The following is a 10179-nucleotide window of genomic DNA, read 5'->3' as shown; positions in this document are numbered from 1 at the left end:
ATCATGTTAACTCTCTATACTCGAGGCTGCTTATAGTTAAAAGTTTCGCCTACAATGGATTATAATGGTAATTTATGTAGTGAAAGTATATGATATTTCTACTATATGGTGCATGGATAAGATCTGTGTGTGAGTAAACAAGTATTATTGTGTAATTAGAGAAAGGTTTAGTTTCACAGCAGCTAACTTAATTCTATAAATGGTGAAAACTAATGCAATACTAAGAGAATATTCAGATTCTAGTACTGCCAACATCAGTTCCAAGGTGGATTTTCATATAGACCCACTAGGCACGTGCCTAGAGGCGGCAGCTTTAGAGGGTGGTATTTTTGCACTGTATTTTTTGTAATATTATACTTTTTAAAATAACTGCTCATATAAATGATAAAAATTATTTGTATAGTGAAATAACTTGCTAGTTCAAACATGCTGTAAGAAGAGAATCAACAAAACAAGTTTTGAAATATTATTAGTTTACTTGGTGACTGAATGGAAATTCAGACACCCATTTAATGTCTGGAATCGTGTTTATGAAATTGTTCAATAATATTTTAAAGTAAGCTATCAGGATGACAATTGACAATCTACATCTACATGATTACTCTGCAATTCACATTTAAGTGCGTGGCAGAGGGTTCATCGAACCACAACCATACTATCTCCCTAACACTCCACTCCCCAACAGCTTATGGGAAAAACTAACACCTAAACCTTTCTGTTCGAGCTCTGATTTCTCTTATTTTATTTTGATGATCATTCCTACCTATGTAGGTTGGGCTCAAAAAAATATTTTCGCATTTGGAAGAGAAAGTTGGTGACTGAAATTTCGTAAATAGATCTCGCCACGCGGAAAAACATCTTTGCTTTAATGACTTCCATCCCAACTCGCATATCATATCTGCCACACTCTCTCCCCTATTACTTGATAATACAAAACGAGCTGCCCTTTTTTGCACCCTTTCGATGTCCTCTGTCAATCCCACCTGGTAAGGATCCCACACCGCGCAGCAATATTCTAACAGAGGACGAACGGGTGTCGTGTAAGCTGTCTCTTTAGTGGACTTGTTGCATCTTCTAAGTGTCCTGCCAATGAAACGCAACCTTTGGCTCGCCTTCCCCACGATATTATCTATGTGGTCTTTCCAACTGAAGTTGTTCGTAACTTTTACACCCAGGTACTTAGTTGAATTGACAGCCTTGAGAATTAGATTAGATTAGATTAGATTAATACTAGTTCCATGGATCATGAATACGATTTTTCGTAATGATGTGGAACGAGTCAAATTTTCCAATACATGACATAAGTAAGTTAATTTAACAACATAATTAAGTTAATATAACAACTTTTTTATTTTATTTTTTTATATAATTTTTTTGTTTGGTTTTTTTCTTTTTTCTTAATTTATATCTAAAAATTCCTCTATGGAGTAGAAGGAGTTGTCATTCAGAAATTCTTTTAATTTCTTCTTAAGTGCTTGTTGGTTATCTGTCAGACTTTTGATACTATTTGGTAAGTAACCAAACACTTTAGTGGCAGTATAATTCACCCCTTTCTGTCCCAAAGTTAGATTTAATCTTGAATAGTGAAGATCATCCTTTCTCGTAGTATTGTAGTTATGCACACTGCTATTACTTTTGAATTGGGTATGATTGTTAATAACAAATTTCATAAGAGAGTATATATACTGAGAAGCTACTGTGAATATCCCTAGATCATTAAATAAACATCTGCAGGATGATCTTGGGTGGACTCCAGCTATTATTCTGATTACACGCTTTTGTGCAATAAATACTTTATTCCTCAGTGATGAATTACTCCAAAATATGATGCCATATGCAAGCAATGAGTGAAAATAGGCATAGTAAGCTAATTTACTAAGATGTTTATCACCAAAATTTGCAATGACCCTTATTGCATAAGTAGCTGAACTCAAACGTTTCAGCAGATCATCAATGTGTTTCTTCCAATTTAATCACCATCAACGGACACACCTAAAAATTTTGAATATTCTACCTTAGCTATACGCTTCTGATTGAGGTCTATATTTATTAATGGCATCGTACCATTCACTGTACGGAATTGTATGTACTGTGTCTAATCAAAATTCAGTGAGAGTCCGTTTACAAGGAACCACTTCGTAATTTTCTGAAACACATTATTGACAATTTCATCAGTTAATTCTTGTTTGTCAGGTGTGATTACTATGCTTGTATCATCAGCAAAGAGAACTAACGTTGCCTCTTCATGAATATAGCATGGCAAGTCATTAATATACATTAAGAACAACAAAGGACCCAAGACCGACCCTTGTGGAACCCCATTCTTGATAGTTCCCCAGTTTGAGGAATGTGCTGATCTTTGCATATTATGAGAACTGTTTATTTCAACTTTCTGCACTCTTCCAGTTAGGTACGAATTAAACCATTTGTGCACTGTCCCACTCACGCCACAATACTTGAGCTTGTCTAGCAGAATTTCATGATTTACACAATCAAAAGCCTTTGAGAGATCACAAAAAATCCCAATGGGTGGTGTTCGGTTATTCAGATCATTCAAAATTTGATTGGTGAAAGCATATATGGCATTTTCTGTTGAAAAACCTTTCTGGTAACCAAACTGACATTTTGTTAGTACTTCATTTTTACAGATATGTGAAGCTACTCTTGAATACATTACTTTCTCAAAAATTTTGGATAAAGCTGTTAGAAGGGAGATTGGACGGTAATTGCTGACATCAGATCCATCCCCTTTTTTATGCAAAGGTATAACAATAGCACATTTCAGTCTATCAGGGAAAATGCCCTGTTCCAGAGAGCTATTCACAGGTGGCTGAGAATCTTACTTATCTGTTGAGAAAAAGCTTTTAGTATTTTGCTGGAAATGCCATCAATCCCATGTGAGTTTTTGCTTTTAAACAATTTTATTATTTTCCTAATTTCAGAGGGAGAAGTGGGTGAGATTTCAATTGTGGCCTCTTCCATTAACAGCCTAGCATCTTCTAATGAACACCTGGATCCTACTTTATCCAAAACATTTAGAAAATAATCATTAAAAATATTTTCCACTTCTGACTTTTTGTTCGTAAAGTTTTCATTTAATTTGATGGTAATAATGTCTTCCTGTGCTCTTGGTTGACCTGTTTCTCTTTTAATAATATTCCAAATTGTTTTAATTTTATTATCAGAGTTGCTGATTTCAGACATGATACACATACTTCTGGATTTTTTAATAACTTTTCTTAATATAGCACAGTAGTTTTTATAATGTTTGATAGTTTCTGGGTCACTACTCTTTCTTGCTGTCAGATACATTTCCCTTTTCTGGTTACAAGATATTTTTATACCCTTAGTAAGCCATGGTTTGTTACATGGTTTCTTACGAGTATATTTAACTATTTTCGTGGGGAAGCAGTTTTCAAATGCATTTACAAAAGTGTCATGAAATAAATTATATTTTAAAATGACATCAGGTTCACGGTACACCTCATCCCATTCTTATTACTGTAGGCTTTCCCTGAAATTTGCAATTGTTAAATCGTTGACTGAACATACTACTTTGGAGGACTGTTTAGTACTGCTGAATGGAGCTATGTCATATATTGTAACCAGCTGTGCACCATGATCAGAAAGACCATTCTCAACAGGCTGAGCATTTATCTGGTTAAACTTATCTTGGTCTATAAAGAAGTTATCTATAGTGAGCTGCTATCCTTTACCACCCGAGTAGGAAAATCAATAACGGTTGTCAAATTGAAAGAAACGAGTAATACTTCAAGGTCATTTTTCCTATTACCCTCTTTCAGAGAATCTACATTGAAGTCCCCACAAATAATAATTTGCTTCCCCCTGTCTGACAGATAGCACAACAAGGAGTCCAAATTTTTCAGAAATAGATGAAAATTTCCCGATGGGGACCTATATACAGTTACAATTATAAATGTGCCTTTATTTAATTTTAGCTCACAGGCACATGCTTCTATATGTTTCTCTACACAAAACTTTTTTGTTTCTTTACTTTTTGCACAATGATAACTATTTGGCATATATGTACTATTTATAGAGTAATCGAATTCCAACGGATTTCTTTTGGAACTCATGTGGATCACCTCACACTTTTCGTTATTTAGCATCAACTGCCACTTGCCACACCATACAGCAATCTTTTCTAAATCGCTTTGCAACTTATACTGGTCTTCGGATGACCTTACTAGACGGTAAATTACAGCATCATCTGCGAACAACCTAAGAGAACTGCTCAGATTGTCACCCAGGTCATTTATATAGATCAGGAACAGCAGAGGTCCCAGGACGCTTCCCTGGGGAACACCTGATATCACTTCAGTTTTACTCGATGATTTGCCGTCTATTACTACGAATTGCGACCTTCCTGACAGGAAATCACAAATCCAGTCGCACAACTGAGACAATACCCCATAGACCCGCAGCTTGATTAGAAGTCGCTTGTGAGGAAGGGTGTCAAAAGCTTTCCGGAAATCTAGAAATACGGAATCAACTTGAGATCCCGTCGATAGCGGCCATTACTTCATGCGAATAAAGAGTTCTGAAATGTTATTACTCCGAGAATGCTGTCGGCTTCTAATTTCTGTTCATTGAGAACAGAGAAAGGGGCGACAATGAAATTAAATTATTTTTCATTGTCTTTCTTGACTTAACAATTTTATTTCATAGCAGAGTTCGGTGCAAGATAGTCAGTTGATTACTTTCTTGCTTAAAGTAAAAAGCTTTGTGCTCATGTGCCGTATGGTAACGATTTTGAACTGAATGGTCTTTATTTAAAATCTTATTTTCTTTTTTGTTGGTGTTGGTTGCAGCATTTCGGGAAAGCGAGAACGAGAAGCTAATGTCCTAAAACTGCTCGGTAGAGCAGACAAATTGATAACTATAGAACTACAGCTGTACCGGTAGTGAAAGAAGTAAATGCGAAGAAAAACAAATTGATCCTGAATTCGAGTCTCACAAAAGCTTACCCGGTAAGTGTTGAATCAGATATTTTTTAAAAAAAATAATCTTGTTAGTGATGAGGTTGCGCAATTTTGTATTAATGAATCAACAATCAACATTCTTTAATGCTGTGGCATTAAAAAAATTGTAACGGTGATTTTTCTAATTCGCAAAGGTCAATAGGCCGTAAAACCAGATATATGAACAAAAATTTATTTTATTGTTAACTTATAAATCTTGAATCGACTTTCTGTGATTACTTATTATACAGGGTTATTACAAATGATTGAAGCGATTTCAGAGCTCTACAATAACTTTATTATTTGAGATATTTTCACAATGCTTTGCACACACATACAAAAACTCAAAAAGTTTTTTAGGCATTCACAAATGTTCGATATGTGCCCCTTCAGTGATTCGGCAGACATCAAGCCGATAATCAAGTTCCTCCCACACTCGGCGCAGCATGTCCCCATCAATGAGTTCGAAAGCATCGTTGATGCGAGCTCGAATGCGTGAGGATTCTCTACCGCCCAAATTCGCACATTGTGTCTGTTCACTTCACCATTAAGAAAAAATGTTGCTTCATCACTGAAAACAAGTTTCGCACTGAACGCATCCTCTTCCATGAGCTGTTGCAACCGCGCCGAAAATTCAGTGTTTGACTTTGTCATCGGGTGTCAGGGCTTGTAGCAATTGTAAACGGTAAGGCTTCTGCTTTAGCCTTTTCCGTAAGATTTTCCAAACCGACGGCTGTGATTCGTTTGGCTCCCTGCTTGCTTTATTCGTCGACTTCCGCGGGCTACGCGTGAAACTTGCCCGCACGCGTTCAACCGTTTCTTCGCTCACTGCAGGCCGACCCATTGATTTCCCCTTACAGAGGCTTCCAGAAGCTTTAAACTGTGCGTACCATCGTCGAATGGAGTTAGCAGTTGGTGGATCTTTGTTGAACTTCGTCCTGAAGTGTCGTTGCACTGTTATGACTGACTGATGTGAGTGCATTTCAAGCACGACATACGCTTTCTCGGCTCCTGTCGCCATTTTGTCTCACTGCGCTCTCGAGCGTTCTGGTGGCAGAAACCTGAAGTGCGGCTTCAGCCGAACAAAACTTTATGAGTTTTTCTACGAATCTGTAGTGTGTCGTGACCATATGTCAATGAATGGAGCTACAGTGAATTTATGAAATCGCTTCAATCATTTGTAATAGCCCTGTACTTCTTTAGCACCAGTGATATTTTTTGTGCAACATCTAAATTGTTCAGAGGTAAGACCGTGACTGCTGCTATTAGTATTTCAGATTGCATAAATATTGCTTACATTTTATCTCATGAAAATTCACTTGAACACAAAAATTTTGAGTTATCATTTTTAACAAGAAAAAAATCAGTTGGAACAGTAGGAAACCATTTTGAGTCACATGTACTGGTGCAATGTGTTGAAAAGGATGTTCGCAGTAGTGAAGAAGCTAACAACTCGCGTCCTCCTCCTACTTTGAAACATTAAAAATTCCATTCATTACATAACGGTCAATTTATGATGTTTCTTGAACCTATAACCCAGTTTGATCCTTTTCTCACAGACCATATTGAATGATATTGACATCTGGGTCACGGACACACTAGCAGTGGTGGATTAAAGGAATTTTATGGGGGGGGGGGGGGGGGGGCCAGTTGCCTCGAACAGAAAGAGAACCTGGGGGTGCTCCCCAGGAAAGAAAGAAAAAAAATCTTTACACTGTAGCATTTCAAGCTTTTTGAGACTTAAAAAGCATATCAAAGATACGGGAAAGACGTGCTTTATTTTGGGGATACAGACGTCTAAAATTTCTTCAAATGTCTGGCCTTCAAAGTCGTTACATAGGTATTTACATTTACATAATTGTTAACAGGAATGTATCAAGTTACATAAACGTTTTGTAAACACAAAAACTTTATTTTAAAAGAATATTAGTAAAGCTGCAAATTAATCCATAGTTCTTTTTACGTTTTCAATTTTTAAACAGTTTAGAATGATTCTAGTTGTGTTAAAACAGTATGAGCAATAGTCATTACAAACTTATATAAGAGATATAAAAAAATAATTTTGAATATAATATGATATATTTCTGTGTAGTGAGTGATTTAAATTTTGTAGAAGTTACGTTAACAATTTTTGTATTGGCCCTCTATTTGTAGAGTACATATTTGATTTGTTTTATGCATATTAGCAGGTGGTTTGTTGTTCTCACAGTTCTTATAAAAGTGCAAAAACTAATATAGTTTCATAATTATTAATTACTCTATCTTTTCTCATCAGCTGGCTTTACAACATCTAGACCTCAGAAAGCATACATCTTCTCCTCTTTCCACCCTTTGCAATAAATCTAGCTATGATTTTTTCTTTGTTAATAACAATGTCCCTATGTACGTACAATAAAGTAACCAGTTTTGCCCACAATGATTTCTTAACCAAGTCTTAATCAATTTCAGTGTAGAGAAAGACCTTTCGGATGTTGCAGTTGAGACAGGAAGACGGGAAAGGATCAACATTAAAGATGTAATCAAAGGGAAAATGTCTGTAGTACAAACCTGCAAACACTCAACTGCAGAACTTGGTAGAAGTGTTTTCTTTGCATCTTCCCTTTTCCACTTTGTCACCCACAACTTGACTTCTGCCATCAAATTAGAGATGCAGTCACTTTCAACCTTTCCAAACAGTTTATAATATTTTCTAGCCACTGTTTTGGTATCACTAATCACTGACTCCATGGACCTTGTCGACGAAGAACAGACTCATGGTAGAAGCGTGTTCAGGTTGAAGAGAATTAGAACTTTTTTAGAGAATATGCTTTCAAGATCGTTGCTAATTGTGTCGAGAATGGGGATGAAGACATTAACCCTAAAATAACTTTCTGGATTTGATGGAGCAGCATTAGATATGTTAATTTGGCAAGATGCAATTCTGGGTGTTTGGATGGTGCTTCCAACAATATCTGTGATTCCCTTGGCTTCATCATAAATGAGACTGAACTTTGCAACTGCATTATCTTGCTTTGTTTTTAAGACTGATAAAAGTGTCATTTACGGTATCAATTGCTTCTGTAACATCAACGGTTTCTTTTTGGGAATATCTACTGAGAAGCAATGTTTGACAGAGCACATCAGCAAGGCACGCTAGAGTTAAGATAAATTCTCCATTCCTCATATAAAAGTGCCGTAGCTGTTACATTAGAGGTATCACTTGAAAAATGTGACCATTGTGATATTTCCTCAAGGCACAACACGATTTTTTCAGTTTTTTAAAGAAATGACACTAAAGATAACTGCCTTTCTACCCATCTTGTTTCACACATGTAGACAAGCTGACTGCCTGTATGCTTAATGAGTACAGCATTTCTTTTTGGAGAGGCTGTAAAAAATGAAACAATGTCCTTAATGATACCAATTGAGTTTCTCACTTGTTGCACACCAGAACACTTAGAAATAGATAAATTCAAAGAATGATTGAAACAGGGAGATCTTTCAGCATTAATACATTCTTTCTTTATTGTGGCAACTGCTCCAACAATCTCGGAACTCATGACAGTGCAGCAATTGGTTGCAATACCAATACATTTCCTAAGGTAGAGATTAAGATGTCTCATAGTGTTTATCACAGTTTTACCTAAATGTATTCCAGTCATTCTGGGATCTTTATCCTCTTCATCTGCTCTATCTTTGTTACATTTATTAGAAAAACAACCATCTTCAAAAGACTCAAGTTGATCATTTTCATCGTCAGATGTTGAAGAGAACTCTTCGTTTTTATTACTTTTGGATCCAGCTTTGAAGTTTTGATTCCACAGATTTGTCTGTGGCTCGCATGGATTGATGAAACCAATGAAATCTTCTCTGATCACATTTTTATAAATATATCTTTAAAAAATTGACATCTGAGTTTTGTGGCTGATGTCAGTTGTCTCATGAAACCCAATACTGTAGAATTTGTTTTCTTCGATTCTATTTATTATCTGAGAAATAATTTCTTCGCCATAGCATTCAATCAACTCATATTGAACAGTTTTACTTAAAAATGTGCGTCTTTTGTTACCAGAGCTATACTGTGCTTCTAATTCAATTTCCCCACGTTCTTCATCATGAAATTTCATGAACTCTTTAAAGTTGACTTTATTTAATAGTCCGGGATCATTCAAAAAAACAGAGCCATCATCTCGATGCCCTCTAAAAAGTATGGTCTGCCTTCCAAGAAATACGACATTCTGCAAAGGAAATGACAACAGTTTTCGTCCCCCCCCCTTTTTTTTTTTTTTGTTTTTGTAGGTGTCAACTTGATTTTCAAATGATTTATTTGGATTTTGGTAAGAAACCAAAAAGTTGTTGGCATGTCCTAAAGCTTGCTGATGATGTACTGTTCTACTGTGGTTTTCCAGGTCACCATCTTTACCTAATAACTTAGCAAATTATGTCAGAGGTACAGTCACTAATGTGTTTAACTTCATTCCCACAAGATACCCACCCTTAACAGTAGGCGCAAAGAAAGGACACACTTTGCAAAATAGACCTTCTTTGGATGGAGACAAAACAAACCATGCTTTATATTTATCTAAGTGCTCTTTTGTCAGAAACCTTCTTTCAGTCTTCCCACCCTTATTATGAGTAGAACGTGGGTAACTGTATTCAGCAGGACGTTCCCAGTGATCTTGTCGTATGGTGGCAAGCACACTATCAGATGGTTTAGTCCCAATATGTAGACCGATGTCATTTTCGTAATGTACCTCTGAAACGGAAGAGTTATCTGCAGGTAATGAAGTTGAAGTGCAGCTCATCTGATCACCTGGATCATTCGAAGTGGCAGGCATTGGCGGTGCTGAGTCCTCAATCTCTTTATGCTCATCTGATGTGGAAACTGAAAAGAATACATTGCACCAAAGTCATAAATGATATGTGTTCAACCCTCCTGCTCACAAACTTACATGCCATACCACAGTTAGTACGCACAAGCAGCTGTTGGCATAAATGAATACTTGGCTGCTCACTCTGCTAATAGACTTTTGGCCTAAACGCGCATCAAAGGCTTAATACTATCTACATCTACATCCACACTCTGTGAGTCACCATGTGGTGTGTGGCAGAGGGTACTCTAGGGTACCATACAGTAAGGTTTCTTCCTATTCCATTCCCGGATGGAAAGAATGACTGTTGAAATGCCTTTGTGCGAGCTCTTAGTCTCTTCCTTACA

This window comes from Schistocerca nitens, chromosome 6 (assembly GCF_023898315.1).
Source record: "Schistocerca nitens isolate TAMUIC-IGC-003100 chromosome 6, iqSchNite1.1, whole genome shotgun sequence".
NCBI lineage: Eukaryota > Metazoa > Arthropoda > Insecta > Orthoptera > Acrididae > Schistocerca > Schistocerca nitens.
This window is presented reverse-complemented; position numbering follows the sequence as displayed.